At 38.4% G+C, this 18,877-nt stretch overlaps 1 protein-coding gene across 7 annotated transcripts in view; it reads right to left on the bottom strand.

Moving 5' to 3' along the window:
• nfyc (nuclear transcription factor Y, gamma) overlaps positions 1–18,877 on the bottom strand; it is a 129,346-nt gene that overhangs the window by 76,389 nt on the left and 34,080 nt on the right. The gene's annotated exons all lie outside the window — the stretch shown is intronic.

Raw genomic sequence — 18,877 nt, forward strand, 5'->3', positions numbered from 1 at the left:
GACACCTTGCACAAGGAGGGCAAGACACAAAAGGTCATTGCTAAACAGGCTGGCTGTTCACGAAGCTCTGTGTCCAAGCACATTAATAGAGAGGCGAAGGGAAGGCCAAGATGTGGTAGAAAAAAAGTGTACAAGCAATAGGGATAACCACACCCTGGAGAGGATTGTGAAACAAAACCCATTCAAAAATGTGGGGGAGATTCACAAAGAGTGGACTGCAGCTGGAGTCAGTGCTTCAAGAACCACCACGCACAGACGTATGCAAGACATGGGTTTCAGCTGTCGCATTCCTTGTGTCAAGCCACTCTTGAACAAGAGACAGCGTCAGAAGCGTCTCGCCTTTGGACTGCTGCTGAGTGGTCCAAAGTTATGTTCTCTGATGAAAGTAAATTTTGCATTTCCTTTGGAAATCAAGGTCCCAGAGTCTGGAGGAAGAGAAGAGAGGCACAGAATCCACATTGCTTGAGGTCCAGTGTAAAGTTTCCACAGTCAGTGATGGTTTGGGGTGCCATGTCATCTGCTGGTGTTGGTCCATTGTGTTTTCTGAGGTCCAAGGTCAATGCAGCCGTCTACCAGGAAGTTTTAGAACACTTCATGCTTCTTGCTGCTGACGAACTTTATGGAGATGCAGATTTCATTTTCCAACAGGACCTGGCACCTGCACACAGTACCAAAGCTACCAGTACCTGGTTTAAGGACCATGGTATCCCTGGTCTTAATTGGCCAGCAAACTCGCCTGACCTTAACCCCATAGAAAACCTATGGGGTATTGTGAAGAGGAAGATGCAATACGCCAGACCCAACAATTCAGAAGAGCTGAAGGCCACGATCAGAGCAACATGGGCTCTCATAAAACCTGAGCAGTGCCACAGACTGATCGACTCCATGCCACGCCGCATTGCTGCAGTAATCGAGGCCAAAGGAGCCCCAACTAAATATTGAGTGCTGTACATGCTCATACTTTTCATGTTCATACCTTTCAGTTGGCCAACATTTCTAAAAATCCTTTTTTTGCATTGGTCTTAATTGATATTCTAATTTTCCGAGATACTGAATTTGGGAATTTTTTTTTTTTTTTTAAATCATATAGTCAGATGACCAGGAATGACAGAAAAAACAAACTCCAGGGTGAGATGCTATACAAAAAAAAAAAAAAAAAAAAAAAAAAAAAAAAAACTCTGCAGGGGTTCCAGGCCAAGAGACCACCCCAACCCCTAAATGGTATTCTACCTAAGCTGCTAAAGTCAGTCCTTTTTTAATCTTCATTTTTGACAATTTGATGCAGGGAGTCTTATAGACAAGAATATCTTTTCTCATTCCATCATCACAAGTGGCTGCATAGTACTGTGATCAGGTGGTGGTGGTGGTGCCACCACAGGGAAACCAGTAAAGAAAACAGAAAACTAGGGACTAATAATGATAGTACATCCATTAAGTATATGATATTGCAATGCATAAATAATCAATCGAAAGTAAAACAGCAGTGACTTACTAAAACGGCAAACTGAAAAAGTTTTTAATATTTTAAATTAATCAAAGATATTAGCCTGGCATATCACAATCAGTATTCTAAATTATTGGTGCATAACAGCAAAAGGCCACCTCACCACTTCTTTTGTGCTTAGCTCTCGGTATAATAAGCAAACCAGTGTTAAGACAATCTGAGGTTACAACCAAGATTATTCAGAGCTTTATATACCATTAGCAGTATTTTAAAATATATACTAAAAAACACAGGTAACCAATGTAACAATGCTAAAACCGGTAAGATGTGCTCAAATTTTCTTTTGCTGGTTAAGGTCACCGGCTGATGTCTTTCTTAGGTAGCCCTGTTATGAGAGCATTACAATAATTTGGTTGACTAAAAATAAGTGTGAATTAATTTCTCAGTGTCTTGCAACGTTAATGTCTAAATTTTGCAGTATTTCTTAAGTGAAAAAATTAATAGTATAGCCTAATCTTAAAATTGCAAATGGTTTAAAAATATTTAAAGTTTAGACCCTAAGAGTACCACTAAATCAAATTTCACGGTGTAATTGCAAGTGTGACCACAAGGGGGTGCCAGAGAGCCTCAAACCCAAGACAGTACAACACCAGGGGCCTCATGTATAAACGGTGTGTACGCACAGAAATGTTGCGTACGAACGTTTCCACGCTCAAATTGCGATGTATAAAACCTAAACTTGGCGTAAAGCCATGCACATTTCCACGGTACGTCATACCCTGGCGTACGCAATTTCTCCGCTCGGTTTTGCAGACTGGCGGCACCCAGCGTCAAAGCAGTGCTACTGTTCCTGTGTGGTCACCCTTTCTTTCTTCAATCCACATTCCTGATGCGGCTTTATAAATACACTGGAACTAACTGCATATTGTTTATTAGTGTAATGAATCTGATTTTAATTAACCTGCAGCAATATAATGGTCCAGGGAATAGCCATAGTATTCCAAATACCATAACTGCTTTAGCGTTGTTACTCTCAATGCATCTTCTTCTTCTTTCAGCTGCTCCCGTTAAGGGTTGCCACAGCAGATCATCTTTTTCCATATTACTCTCACTGCACCACTCGGAGTATTTATATCACTGTATCTGAGTGGGGAATCACAGCAGCAGCTAATTGGAAAGAGAATTATCGGTATACAGCATGAAGCAGACGCTGCCTAAGCCACAGCAAAACGTTTCAGAGACTTTCCTGTACGGACTTCATGGTTTAGAAAAAGTTTCATCCCAAGAACTATAAACGTACTCAATCAGTCCATCAAGTGCTCCTTGTAGAACTTTTTGTACTTATAAGTACAATTACCTCACTGTAAACTTGCACTACAGTTATAATATTGCACAACCTGCGCCACTTTATAAAGCGCGTATTTACATATGATGACGATATCATTTTTAAGATGAAATGCAGCAAAATATGTTGATTATATTATACAGATAAAACTAACTTCATTTAAATAATCTATATTGTTAATAATTAAACATGTGAGGACACGGTGCCGCAGCGCTAGCTAGTTCAGGGATTGTGTCTGCATTGCGTTGTATTCTTGCTGGTGCTGACGCGACACTGGAAGGATAGACGGATAGAATAATTAAACATGTACTACGAAGATATTTCAATGTTCCTTACAAGTTTTGAAGAATTGGCGTTCTAAGCTTACAAATGGCTTCACGTCTATTACAGAGCTGATTCTGTGGCGATTGGGTATTTGGAGAAAGAAAAGTAAGGACAGGAATTGGAGGTTAGTATGTTTGAAAGAGACAGTACTTCTGTAATAAATTATTTCATCAAAGGTCGCGCATGGCACAGCCAGCCTCTTGCATGAGACATGAACAAGCACTGCGCCACCGTGTTCCCATGTTTATTAACATGCTTTCATTCCTATCATCATGAAAAAGATATCACGTATACATCTCAGTATTTTAATTATTCAGAGAGCTGTAATATCATGAATATAATGGATTCTGTGTCCTGTCGGAGAAAGAGAAAGCCCGTTTAAGAAGCAGGTAGTGATTCACACACATAGAGCACATAGAAGATCAAATACAGAACAAAGCATTTAATGTGCTACTTTAGTTACAATGGGACTTGAGAAACTAGTAAATTAAACGATTTTAAGATGAAGTTTATGATGTTCTACTTTAATGGGAAAATAAACTACGTGATTAAAGTGGAAATTTCGAGATTAAAGTTGACATTTTGTGCTTTTTTCCCCACTGTGTGCCTATTTTTTTTTGTCTGTACCCTAATAAGTTTTCATATGACACTCGGACGGTGGGCTACGACTCGCCTTTTCATGGCGACTTTGATATGTGACTTCTTTTTTATTTCGGGCACTGTGCGACTTTGTGAACTTGAGCTTTCAAGTTTCTCCGACACTCTGTCACTCGATCAACTTCCTTTTGTTGATTATACCACTGTTTAAACCAACAAATAGAACGTTTTTCCTTTACCTCCACTTGGTATACGCTGAAATTGTTATAATTTTCCCCCGTGCTTTTCCCATTGTCTTTTCACATAAGGCTATTTATATTGATTTGCATATTCAAAGAGGCGTAATTGTGGGAGGAGTTGGGGCGGGTCAGAAGGCGCGTGCACGTGCGTTACTTTTCACGCTGATCAGGATTTATGTAGTGGAAGTACGTGGAAGTTTGCGTACGTACAGATTCCTACATCTGGATTTTTCTGTGCGTACGCACATTCCGCTTTTGTGCTTACGCCATGTTATAGTGCGAGTTCTATGCACGGCATTATACATGAGGCCCCAGATGTTACAGCATTTAGAATATCACCGAAAAGTTCATTTCAGTAATTCAATTCAAAAAGTGAAACTCATATAAATTCATTACACACAAAGTGATATACAGTATTTCAAGCATTTATTTCTTTTCATTTTGCTGATTATGGTTTATAGCTAATGAAAACCCAAAATTCAGTATCTCAGAAAATTAGAATATTGTAAAAAAAAAAAAAAAAAAAAAAAAAAAAAAAAAAAAAAAAAAAAAAGTTCAATATTGTAGACTCATGCTGTCACACTCCACTCATCTAATTAACACAAAACGCCTGCAAAGGTATCCTGAGCTTTTAGATGGTCTCTCAGTCTGATTCAGTAGGCCATACAATCATGGGGAAGACTACCGACTTGACAGTTGTCCAGAAGACAGTCAGACAAACACCCTCCACAAGGAAGGTAAGCCCCAAAACGTTATTGCTAAAGAAGCAGGCTGTTCACAGAGTGCTGTATCCAAGCATATTAATGGAAAGTTAAGTGGAAGGAAAAATTGTAGCAGAAAAAGGTGCACAAGCAACAGGGATAACCGCAGCCTTAAGAGGATTGTGAAGCACAGCCCATTCAAGAATTTGGTGGAGATTCACAAGGAATGGACTGCGGCTGGAGTCAGTGCTTCAAGAGCAACCACACACAGACATATCTGGGACATGGGCAACAACTGTTGCATTCCTTGTGTCAAGCCACTCCTGAACCAGGGACAGCGTTAGAAGCATCTTACCTGGGCTAAGGAGAAAACAGACTGGACTACTGCTCAGTGGACCAAAGTCCTCTTTTCAGATGAAAGTAAATTTTGCATTTTATTTGGAAATCAAGGTCCCAGAGTGTGGAGGAAGAGTGGAGAAGCACAGAATCCAAGTTGCTTGAGGTTCAGTGTGAAGTTTCCACAGTCAGTGATGATTTGGGGAGCCATGTCATCTGCTGGTGTTGGTCCACTGTGTATATCAAGTCCAAAGTAAGCACAGCCATCTACCAGGAAAATTTACAGCACTTCATGCTTCCCTCTGCTGACAAGCTTTACGGAGATACCGATTTTATTTTACAGCAAAACATGGCACCTGCTCACAATGCCAAAAGTACCAATACCTGGTTTAATGACCACGGTATCACGGTGTTTGACTGGCCAGCAAACTCACCTGACCTAAACCCCATACAGAATCTATGGGGTATTGTTAAGAGGAAGATGAGAGACACCAGACCCAACAATGCAGATGAGCAGATGAACTGAAGGCTGCTATCAAAGCATCCTGGGCTTCCATAACACCTCAGCAGTGCCACATTGATGCAGTAACTCATGCAAGAGGAACCGCGACCAAGTATTGAGTGCGTATATTGACATACTTTTCAGTAGGCCAACATTTCTGTATTAAAAAAGTTTTTTTTTATTTTTTTTTTTATAGGTCTTATATAATATTCTAATTTTCTGAGATACTGAATTTTGAGTTTTCATTACGTGTAAGCCATAATCAGCAAAATGAAAAGAAATAAACACTTGAAATATATCACTCTGTGTGTATTACTGAAATTAACTTTTCAATGATATTCTAATTTTTTGAGATGCACCTGTATATTAATAAAAGCGGTCCTATTCAAAGGAGTGACATAACAAAGGAGTGAAACCTCAGATATAAATTTCAAAGGAGCGACAACCATCCAACCAACCATCCAAGTGATAGCAACGATTTTTTGGCAAGCGTACTTTCAGTTGTGTGTGGTAGGTGACTCCAATAAAATGTCACTCCTTTAATACGGTATTTATGTCACTGCTTTATGTCATGTCACTCCTATGAAGTGTCACTCTTTCGATACAGATCCGAATAAAAGGCATTTATTCACACAAGCACCTTTAAACACAATCCTCTCTCCAATAATTAGCCACAATTATGCAGATCAAATGAATTCTTCCTCCTTTCCACCTCCTGTTGAGTGATGCCCACTACCTCCTGGGGCCTCATGTATAACACCGTGTGTAGAACTCACACTCTAACATGGCGTAAGCACAAAAGCGGAAATGTTCGTACGCACAAAAAAAATCCAGATGCATAAATCTGTGCGAATGCCAACTTCCACGTTCTTCCGCTACATAAATTCTGGTCAGCATGAAAAATAACGCACGTGCACACACCTGTTGTCCCGCCCCAACTCCTCCCAGAATTTCGCCTCTTTGAATATGCAAATCAATATAAATAGCCCTTAAGCTCAGCCTTCTGTGAAAAGAATGGCAAAAGCATGAGGGAAAATAATATGTTTTTCCTTGCCTCCACTTGGTATTCGCTGAAATTCTTCTATTTGTTGGTTTAAACAGTGGTATAAACAACAAAAGGAAGCTAATCGAGTCACATAGCGTGTCGGAGAAACTCGAAAGCTCAAGTTCACAAAGTTGCACAGTGCCCAAAATAAAAAACTTGTCACATATCAAAGTCGCCGTGAAAAGGCGAGTCGTAGCCCACTGTCTGAGTGTCACATGAAAGCTTATTAGGGTACAGAGGCGCACAGTGGGGGGAAAAAAAGCTTGAAATGTTAACTTTAATCTCAGAATTTCCACTTTAATCATGTAGTTTATTTTGTCATTAAAGTAGAACATCATAAACTTAATCTTAAAATCGTTTAATTTACTAGTTTCTCAAATCCCATCCTAGCTAAAGTAGCACGTTAAATGCTTTGTTTTGTATTTGATCTTCTAAGTGCTCTGTGTGTGAATCACTACGTGCTTCCAGGCTTTCTCTTCCTCCAACAGAACACAGAATCCATTACATTCGTAATATTACACCTCTCTGAATAATTAAAATACTGAGATGTACACGCAATATCATTTTCATGATGATAGGAGTTAAAGCATGTTATTAAACATGGGAACATGGTGGTGCAGTGATTGTTCATGTCTCACGCAAGATGCTTTCTGCGCCATGCACGACCTTTGATGAAATACTTTATTGTAGCAGTACTGTCTCTTTCAAACGTACTAACCCCCAATTCCTGTCCTTACTTTTCTTTCTCCAAATACCCAATCAATCAACACACAATCAGCTCTGTAATAGACGTTAAGCCATCTGTAAGCTTAGAACGCTGATTCTTCAAAACTTTTAAGGAACATTGAAATATCTTCATAGTATGTGTTTAATTATTCTATCCATCTATCCTTCCAGTGTCGTGTCAGCACCAGCAAGAATACAGCGCAAGGCAGGAACAATCTATGAATGGAGTGCCAGCTCCTCGCTAGCGCTGTGGCACCGTGTCCTCACATGTTTAATTATTAACAATATAGATTATTTAAATGAAGTTAAAGTTTTATCTGTATAATAAATTTTGCTGCATTTCATCTTAAAAATAATACCGTCATCATATGTAAATACACGCTTTATAAAGTGGCTTAGGTTGCGCAATAATATAACTTTATTGCAAGTTTACAGTGAGGTAATTGTACTTATAAGTACAAACAGTTCTACAAGGAGCACTTGATGGACTGATTGTGTGCGTTTATAGTTCTCGGAATGTAACGGTTTATGAACCGCGAGGTCCGTACAGGAAGGCTTTGAAGCGTTTGCCGTGTGAGAGCAGTTCAAACAGGCAGAAGGGCAGAGGCAGCGTGTGCTTGATGCTGTATACCGATAATTCTCTTTCTGATCAGCTGCTGTAGATCTGCGATTCCCCACTCAGATATAGTGATATAAATACTCCGAGTGGTGCAGTGAGAGTAATATGGAAAAAGATGATCAGCTGAAAGGAGAAAAATAAGGTGCAGCGAGAGTAACAACGTAAAGCAGCTATGGTATTTGGAATACTTTGGCTATTTCCTGGACCATTATATTGTTACAGGTTAATTACAATCAGATGCCTTAAACTAATAAACAATATGCAGTTAGTTTCAGTGTTTATGATAAAGCTGCATCAGGGATGTGGATCTAAAGAAAGGGTAACCACACAGGAACAGTAGCACTGCTTTGACGCTGGGTGCCGGCAGTTTGCAAACCCGAGCGGAGAACTTGTGTATGCCAGGGTTGGAGCTACCGTGAAAATGTGCGTGGCTTTACGCCAAGTTTAAGTTTTACACATTGTGATTTGAGTGTGGAAACATTTGTACGCAACATTTTTGTACGTACACACCATTTATACATGAGGCCCCTGGACTCCGACTCAATTCAAGTAAGGCAGCGGACTTCCTTTTAAACCAGACCCAGGAACTGCTTTTCCTGTCCAGGTTATCCAAAGCCTTTCCAGGTGGTGTGGAAACCAGGGCGGTTTTCCCATGGCAGCTCCCTCTGGAGGTCCCCAAAGCCGGTACTTACATTATGGCTTCCTGGCCGGTCATGAATCCTTCCTTTATCCTGGCTAGGATACCTGTCCTTCCCCTCTGCCACTTACACAAGATTTTCCCAGCTGGAATTTCAACGCAACCTATAAGCCACATCCAAACATGTTTATTTCCCTGCAGACTGGAATAAGCCTATACATCTGTTTAAATGAAGTTACTGCAAAAGTGCAGCAAAATAAGTTTTAAAACTTAAAGTTTAAAAGTTCATAATAGTGCCTTCAAGTACAATACACAATACACACATTTTTTAAATAGTATTAATCAGTATAATAAATGGAAAAAATATGAATATTTCCTGTAAAAATGGAACATATTTGCTGAATATATTTATTGGGATTGTTACCACTGCAATGCTATCCATTAGAGGTCTGTGGTTTTCAAACTGATGGCATCTAGACTGCACTAAAAAACTATTTTATATTGTTTTGAAAAGTTTTAAATAAAAAAAAAAAAAACTTAAATTTTCAATTATTGCATAAAAGTAGTCCTTTATCAGTGAACGTACTGTGAGCTGCGGAGCTGTTCGTACCTCCAGAGAATACAGACGCTGCTGGGAAAACCCCTGAAAAACTGACAGACTACCTTCATCCCTGACTTTGCAAATAGGGCTGCCCCTCTTTCAGAGCTTACTAAAGGAAGAAAAAACCGTCCTATTTTATGGACAGAAATTTGCGAAAGTTCCTTTTCAGATTTGAAAACCGTTTTGCCTTCTTATCCGGTTTTGCGGAATCCCGATTTCTCTAAGGATTTTGTACTACAGACGGACGCAAGTGCATTCGGTGTAGGCGCCGTCCTGTCCCAGGTTTTTGATGGAGAAGAGCACCCTATCACATACTTGAGTAGGAAATTGCTCCCCAGGGTACGCAATTATTCAACTATTGAGAAAGAATGTTTGGCGATTAAATGGGCTGTAGAAGCGCTACATTATTATATATGGGGACGAAATTTCACATTAACTGATCATGCTCCACTTCAATGGTTATACAGTCAAAAAGATACAAACTCTAGTCTCATGAGATGGTTCTTGGGCTTACAACCTTAACAGTTTTACAGTCTGGCATTGACCTGGCTCTGAGCATGTCAATGCTGATGTCCTGTCACGTCTGTTTGAACCTAGTCTGGAGAGTCGCTTGATTCACGAAAACGTGAATAAAGCTGAGGGAGGGGGTGTGAGCTGCGGAGCTGTTCGCACCTCCAGAGAATACAGACGCTGCTGGGAAAACCCCTGAAAAACGTTGACAGACTACCTTCACATTCCTCCTTACCTTTCTGGCGGCTCTGTCGCGTAATATACCTCTCGCATGGTACTCCGCATACTTAAAAAGCTTGTATGGGCTTCTGTCAGTTTGGAATTGATTGTTTTGCTTCTCCTTCTCTCTCTCAGACTTTTCTTGCTCCTGACACATACTCCTTCGATAAAGGAGATACCTGTGCTTACTTTTAATTGAGAAACGGAAGTGTCAACTCTATCCTGTCAAGGAGAACGTTTAAAACCTTTCAAAGAGACAAATGTTTGTTTGCAGTGTTTGAATAAAATTCCAGTCTCTTCAACGTCCTCTGTTTTCTGTGCAATTCTGTGACCCAAGCGTGACAGTACGTAAGCGTACACAAGTAGGGGTCAGAAGAGCCAAGAGAGAACACAATGGATAACTAACTTGAACAAAAGTTATCCTTAAAAAGAAGCCTTGGTTACGCTGTGACCAAATGACGGTCTTTGAGCTCAGCTGTGTTTCAGTTCCACTGCTCCTTCTACATTACTCCTGCTGCAAGACTCCACAAACATATCAGTGCCAATTCCAACTTACCGGTGTGCTTAGTAAGAAAGAAAAATTAACAAACAAACAAACAAAATACATAAAGAAGTGGTACTTCAAACTATTTTGAATCCTGGAGGGGGCACTCCAAGAAAAAGTGTGAGAACCCCTCACCTAGAAGTAACATACATTTGCCAACAGTCTACTATAAGTAATCATTTGTTTTGACTAATAGGCCAAAACATGCTGTGTGACTACTGTTTGAAGGATTGGGTTTATGTACAAGGGGAGTCTTGACCACACAGTACAACATTTTGAAAGGGGCATTGTCTTGACCATACAGTACCACATTTTGGGGGGCATGGTCTTAAAATAGTTTGGGAACCTCCAATTTAGATTAATTTTAATGAATTAGGTTGAGCCTATCACTCTTAATGTTATTTATTTATTTTTAGTGTCAAAGAACATCCCAACATGAACACAAAGAACACTGGAATAAATTTAGGACAACATTCAATTCAGGCATAAATAGTTACTGTATATACCTATATGTATATTGAAGGAGAAGCATTTTTGGACAGTGGCTTGAAATTTGGTCTTCTTGTCTGAAATAAGCTCTATCTAAATATACTGTGATGTACAAAAAAAGTGTTCAAGTGGTGGTCTTTCTACATTAGTTCTAGTCTAAGTACACACTGGAGCTTTCAAATCGTTTACGAAAGAATTTCTGTCTACACTGAAATGCCTGAAAACACATAGGAGGTAGATGTTCACCTACACTGGGGCATGTGTGCATCAGCAGCAAACACCTTGAAGGGACATGTGTAGTAAAAAATGTAGAGTTCCCTTAAAGTTAAATTCCTGTGTGTTTTATATGACTCTAATGGCATGTTCACAGCGTAGAAAAAGAAACTTTTTTTAAGAAGCTGGAGCAAACTGCCCCCATTTCATGTTAATACACCAATAACATCTGAAAGTAGCAATCTTCAAAACTGGTAACATTCACCTTGTAACAAGTCTAAGTTCATTCATGAGAAGTTCTATTAAAAAAACACTCCGCTGTAATTGAAGTGCATCGTGCCAAACAACATTTGTAAAACTAACTCATAAAGAAATAAAGCATGTGCATATGTCAGTATCTTTGCTTTACTGCATTGTGCTTTTGTGTGTCTCTCGCTATCTGTCTTATAATATTCAAAGCTCTGCTGTATTCTATGTCCATTCAGTTCATTAAGCTCCTTGTTATTAATTTTGCTGCAGAAAGCGCTACACCTTACTGAAGAGATTAAGTTTATGCAATAAATGCTGATTACAGGCTGTCAACAGAGTTATTTAAAATAACTCTGCCGACAATGGGATTTATTGCTACACTATAGCGACCATTAAGTCATTTCCGTTTTATGTATGTATGCAGCATTCCAACTTTACAAAAAGCAGTTTAGATTCATACAGGAAAGCAGCACAAGCAGTGCAATAGAAAAACTTTTGTGCCCACAATGATTGAACAATATGGGGGAAAAAAATATCCAATTTTAATTGCGATTTGCTATACAGCTGTTTAAAGTCAAGCTTCAGTTCAACATTAACTGTGTAATAGATTTAAAATATGATGGAGCATTACCACATGAGACACCAACAAAATATAAACTGCATTACATTCTAAAACAAGGACGTTTTTATTACATTTTTTAACTGGCATAGAACAATTATCATAAAAGTTGTTTGTAGCTCAGGAGTAACATCTAAATATTTTGCAATTTACAGAATGTTCAGCATCTAACTTAGAAATTGACAAACCACAGAATAATTATTAAAAAGGTTTATTTAAAAAAACAAATTTCAATCTCTTAACTGGAATGCACAGGAATGTAATAGCTAGTTTGCTGGGCATTGAAAAGTTAACATTGTGCATTAGGGCTGTCAAATTAGCCAAGAAATAAGGTTTGAACATTCAAATTAAAAATTAGTAAATAGTCGAATACATTCAAACTTGTTTATTTTATAGATTACTATTATGGTAATGTCCACAGCGGTGGCAAGCGCGAGGACAGACACCTACTCAAAAAAAAAAAAATTCTAGCAGTACTCTGGGAACTATTATTTCAAAATAAGAGCAATCAAAATTCTAGGCAGAGTTATAATGAAAGCAAATGGAAAATAATATCACAGCATTAAACAACAGTTAAGGGCCTTAGGTTTAAGAGTAAATGGGACAGAATCAGAAACAAAATGATATTTCTACATAATTGAAAAAGCATAAAAAAATTTTTTAAAAAAAGCTGGGAGTACACGTGGTGGAGATGTCGCCCACAGCAACTCTTAAGGCGGGCCTTTCAATTTCTGTGTGTGAGGTCTAAGCAATATGAATTTCTAAGTTTCAATAAGTGGAATCCTATTGCACCGCTCTAATAAAGCGCCGATTTCAAAATAAATGAGCATAAGAGATGCTGACACACTAATAAATCAAGCACTAGTTTAAAGAGATGATTTGTAACGAGAGGTTGGTGTCAGTTTGAGCAGCAGACAAGCTCACATCACCAGAGCAGACCTCTCACTCAGATGCCACAGAACAGTGTTAACCTAGTAATAGCATTAAGCTATGGCCTATATACTATATTAATAACACACAGGACATCAGAATAGGGCATCACCAAGACGTATGTAAGAGGCAATGCAGCGGCTGCATGACACGCAACCACATGAAGAGATCAAAGTAAAAACTTGCCCTGTTCGGAGTTCCCTTGGTACAACTTGGTTTTGAATATCCATGCCCAGGTCATCTACAGTGATCAAACTTGGCATATATTATTCAGCCCGACTCTGTTCGGCACCTTCGCTTATACCATTTGATAGCTGAATTCTGTTGACAATATGATGATCTTTCGATGAAATATCTACAGATATTCATGTAATTAAGGAACAGGGTCAATGTCCAGACATCTTACAATATCTATAATGTGAGTTTTTTTTTTTTTTTTTTAAATATGCTGTGCTTTGTAATTATTAATGGTGAATTTGGACATACACAGAACCTCTTGCCAAAGGTAATGCTCAGTTACTGTCTGTGCCGATTAACCAGTTTGGTTATTATATATGATCATATTCGTTAGAAGGCCACCTATCAATCAAAATAAAAAAAAAATCATCTATTCAGTTCTTTGTGAATCTACAAGTGTGTACAGTACATACATTTTATACTAAAAGAGTATTTTTTCCTAATTAAAAAAAAAACAATTATTAATGGAAGGCCCTACCAGTCTAGTAGGATGCGCACAGCCCCAAGAGGTCCACCCATCATGACATGACTTGTGGATCATAGAGAAGGGGGGCAAGAAGGCATATAGCTGAAAGTTGTACTATTGAAGAAAACCAGCTAACTACTCAAAATTACAAAATCGCCAATTGTGGAAGTGAGTTGCAAAAAACATACACTACAGCTTTATATAACAAATCTGGAGTAATGCATTACCACAATTAGTGCAGGTAAAAAAAAAAAAAAAAAACAACTGTTCTTTTAAAATCGAATGTCAGCTTTTGCCTTTGCAGCAGACCCTTTTTAAATAACATTATCTTTGAACAGCAAAGTTCAATCTGATAGCCCTTTTGATCAGACGTGCTGAATAACATATACTAAATCATAGCCTTTGCTATTTGCTGATCATATTGTTTCAAATCAGGATTTCAATTGGAAAACTTTTTTCTTCCATGAAGGGTGACCAGTGATAGAATGAGCCATTGAAATGAGTATGATCCAATCAGGGAAAGGCCACAAAACAAGCTTGAACCTGTCACAGTGCAATTAGAGCACTGTTTTAAGAAAACTGTTTAAATCCATCTACACCAAAATGCTGAGGCTACATTTTCAGAAGAATATGGCCCTGGAGAGCATTAAACGACGGGGTAGTGTGAACAAAAATGTGTAAATGTAGACAAATGTATGTGTTTTAAAATGAAAACTTATTAGTGTTGACAAAGCACTAATCTAGTCTTTCATGGTGCATTAAATAAGCAAGCTGCAGATATACTCTGTTGTAGCAAAAAATTAACTAGATTCATAACCAATGTAATATACTAGTCCACTGCAAAGTATTGAGTCTTACTTCCCTCAACCATGATAAATAAAGCCCAAAATAGATAACACAAATGAAAATTTAAAAATTTGCACCCTGATATGGCCCTCTTCCCTTACACTCCAGCCTCGGGGTGTATCTTACATCCGCTTAGCTAGCAAACGAGAGAACTACTTAACGGATTTAGATCGGGCTTTTTTCTAGAATTTGCTTGAATCTTCCGGTTGACTTTGCGACTTCTCTCATCGCTCTAAGAATCATAGTTCGCTTGCAGGAGTGATATATTCGCACTAATCTGAGACAGAGGCTGTGGGCCGAGGGGAGGCAGGGCCCTCCTCGTTGCACCTGTTTCACTATTAAGTGGGCGGAGCCGCTGGGGGTGGATAGTATAAAATAACTCATACACAGCATGGAATTAGCACAGGTTAATTTCATCTGATATTTTATACCAGTTGGTAGTACTTTTTTCCCCTAATTCAAGTCCAGGTTCCCAGATGAACTAATAGCTAACATTTTATCAATGTAGTATCAGATGACCATTGTTATTTATTTTTTAAATATAGCCTGAAAGCACTTTCACAGAAGCAACAGGTCAGTATTTATGTCTAGATTTACATCTAATTAGTTCTTTTATGTGCTTTACATTAAGGACTACATATACTAGTTACATAACTAGTTTTATTTGCATATAGTGCTATGAAAATGTGTTTGCTCCACCAAAATTGTTTGAGTACTTAAGTGTTCAACCAAAATCTAATACTGGATGGAAAAAGGACACTTCCTTATATAAACCTGAATAATTTTTTTATATTAGCAAAGTTGTACAACACTAGCTGGCACTGTAAAAAATTAATTGCCTCCTTAAACATAACTGATTACACTACCTTTACTGCAATTCATGCAACCAGATACTTCCTATGATTCAATATAAAACTCGTTTACATCAATTATTGCATCACTACTTCTTGACGACAATCATTAATTCTTAACCTCTTTTAGGTTCTTAAGCATAAATTGCTTGTTTGAGTTCTTGCTACATCATCTATTTTGGGTTTATGTCTGGACTTACAAAACAATCCTTTTTTTCAGCCATTCTGATTATCGACTTGCTTTAGCTAATCATGTTCCTGAATGAAGGTCTACACTGAAGTTTATTGAGGGATGACCTCTTAAAACATTTTAGATAAACTGCATGGTTTCTTCAAACATGGCAAATCATTCTGGGTCTTGGGGGAGCAACTCACCCCACACATAATCACACTAGAAATACCACATTTGACTGTTGTCATAATATTCAGACCATCAAACATCTCATATATATTTCTTTTCTGGTTCGTCCTGCTTCCACTTCAAAACCGGTCCCGCCCACATGCAGCCGACATGGCATTTCTCGATTCCTATTCGTCGTCTTCCATGTCATGCACTATACTGGCCTGCTGAGCGTAATACATCCAACAAGTACTTGAGGTGCTGCCACAACGGTAAAGTAGCTTTACCACCCTTGAGGGAGCCACCTGTGTCTTTACAACAGCTTCTTACACAGCAAACATCAGAAGCTAAAAATTATCGTGAACACTTCTCTAGCATTTGCTTCCATGGGTGCATAGATAACTCAACCTCCAGGCCACGGACCATACTGTTTTAAAATACACAGGCAAATTTATCACCAAACCTCTCCTCTATACGCTAACACTTCTACCTCTCCAGGATATGGACAGTTGTATGTTTTTGACACAGCGCAAGCTACTAAAGTACGCTTACAAAATAAAGCAAATTCTGCATGCAGCGAAAATGTACTTCTCCAGCTAGATTCCATGCTCAGAACCATCAACCCCTTCACTAAATCATTCAAACACATGCATGAAATCACTCAGTCTAATCCGACAGCATCTGTACGAATGGTTTTCAAGGAAACCCCATGGCAGGATTTACGACGCTGCCGAAAGGGACATTTGTATCTATCCCATAGGCAACTTTCCACGCTCAATATGAATTGCGATCCTATGGTTTACCCACTTTTATTCCCTTACATTGGCTGGCACAAAGATTTACAACATGTTCCCAATAAAAGAACCGCCAAGCGAATAAGGCTTATTCAATGCCAATTTTACGCGTACAGATTAGCAATGAGGAATACATTTAGTATTTTACACTCCAGCTGCAAACTATTCCAACAGTACGCCGTAGATACATATGTTAAAACAGAGGGCGTGCGTCTCAACTATCTCATATTACATCAACAAGATCTGCATGTCGAACTCGCAGACGCACTGCAAGCAAACGCTGAAAATAACGTTCGTGTAGGCAAAATGATCATATTACCGTCCACATTTCCAGGAAGTCCAAGATACATGCAACAAAACTATCAAGATGCCATGGCCGTAGTACGTAAATTCGGAAAGCCTGATTTATTTATCACTTTTGCATGTAATCCTGCTTGACTGGAAATTCTATATGCACACTGTGTCTTTCAAGAAGTATTTATTTCTTCTTGATTTCTGAATTCCTTATTCACTGTTTTCCGTTCCTATTCTTACACCGCCGTATGCTACGGTGGGCGTCGGCTAGTTGTGTTTTAATCATGTTGAATGTAATAGGAGCCATGGCATTCAAAAAATCCACTTTTGTCTAATCTGTCCACAGAATGTTCTCCCAGAAACCTTAGGGATCACACAGACATGTATGGCAAATGAGAGTCAATAATTTATGTTCTTGTTTCATAAAATGGTATACCACAATTAAAGTGTGCTTCCACATCCTCACATATACTCAAAAACATAAAAACACAAAAATGAAAAAAATGTATGTTTCATAAACATCTATGGTTCTAAAATCAAAACCAAATACAAAGCAGTACTAAACAGTAATGATTTGAATGATAGGTAAGAAGTGGGAATGCTCTGATCAAGTTTTTATTAAGGCAAATACTGATCACATTACTCAATTGGCCGATTCCAATATTGATTTCAATTTTTTTATTCCCCTTTATCCCTTTAAAAAACTTTTCACACTAATCTCCTACATAACCAGAGAAACAGAAGTTGTATGCCTTATATTAAAATGTATTTTAATCATTAAAAGATCACAGGTGTTAACAGTTCATTTTTATTAACAAAATTAAATTCTGTAGCCTTATTGTTCAGTCACCATAAAATCTTATATATAATTCGCCAGCCTACTCACTCACTCACGTCTGTCCGAAGCCGAAAGCGCAGTCGCTTTCTGCGCAAGTCCGAAGCCGAATGTGCAGTTGCCACCTGCGCAGCTGCCCGAAAAACCTTACGAGGCCAACATCGCGGCAGGCGGCGGATTTACGGCCACAAAAATTCAAAGAGAAAGGCGACTTCGATTAAAGCTCTAGAGGCCTGAAAGTCGATTTCGACTACAGCTCGAGGCCTAATTACGCATTCATTCAATACACCTATCAGATTTGTGGTGCTTATACTTATTACTATTTCACTCGTGCCCGTTTCATCTTACGTTGTCGAAACGGGCTGTTTCTCTAGTACTAAAATAAAATTTTGCTTAAAAAATAAAAAAAGTACATATTTATTCATAATTCATATTGCATACAAAAAATAAAATGCTTTTCATATTTACTAGCTGTCATATAGTTTAGTATTTTTCTGTAATGTACCAGGATCTGGTCACTGAATATTTCAGAAAAGAAGTGGAAGGTTGCTTTGCACAGAATACACTCTAGAGCCATATATGCAAAGCACTCAATCATTCAACTTAAAATCTTTTAATAGAGCACATTTATCTCATTTAAAATTGTCCAAAACATTTCCAGGACTAGACTTGACCTGTAAATGTTACAATCTAGCTCCAGCCTCACTGGGCCACATGTTTTGGGTGTGCACCAAATTAACAACATTTTTGGACAAAAATCTTTGCATGCCTATCAGACAGCCTGTGTGTCACAATCACTCTGAACCCATTAAAAACCGTGTATGGTGCACTCCCAGATGGGACAAACAAATTATAATTGCTTTTACTACAATACTAGCACGCTGAATCCCACCCCACCACTTTAAAAGTTAGAGAGTAACTGATGTTCTACACTACTTGTAACTGGGGAAAAAGAAAAACTAATTCTGAGTTAGAGGATCTGTTCAAAACTTTAACACATGGCAGGTTCGATTCAATAACATTTTAGAATAAATTTCCACTTCAGGGAAAATGGTACACTTCCTTTCTTGTTTCCTTTTATAGAGAAGCTGTGTATGCTGGCTGTCCTCTCCTTCTCGAGCGAGGATTGAATTTTGCTTGATATGTTCACTTTGTTAAGTTTGACTTAATTGTACGGAATGTTATCTGCTTCTAATTAAAATAAAAACATGCAGACCTCTTCCTCTGTATTGTGTGCCTTGGTCACTGTACGTTTTTATATTGGAGGTCCTTTTACTCTGCTTTCTTTAGTTGTACCACATATCCAATTAATTCCCTAAAGAGTT

This window comes from Erpetoichthys calabaricus, chromosome 14 (genome assembly GCF_900747795.2).
Source record: "Erpetoichthys calabaricus chromosome 14, fErpCal1.3, whole genome shotgun sequence".
NCBI lineage: Eukaryota > Metazoa > Chordata > Cladistia > Polypteriformes > Polypteridae > Erpetoichthys > Erpetoichthys calabaricus.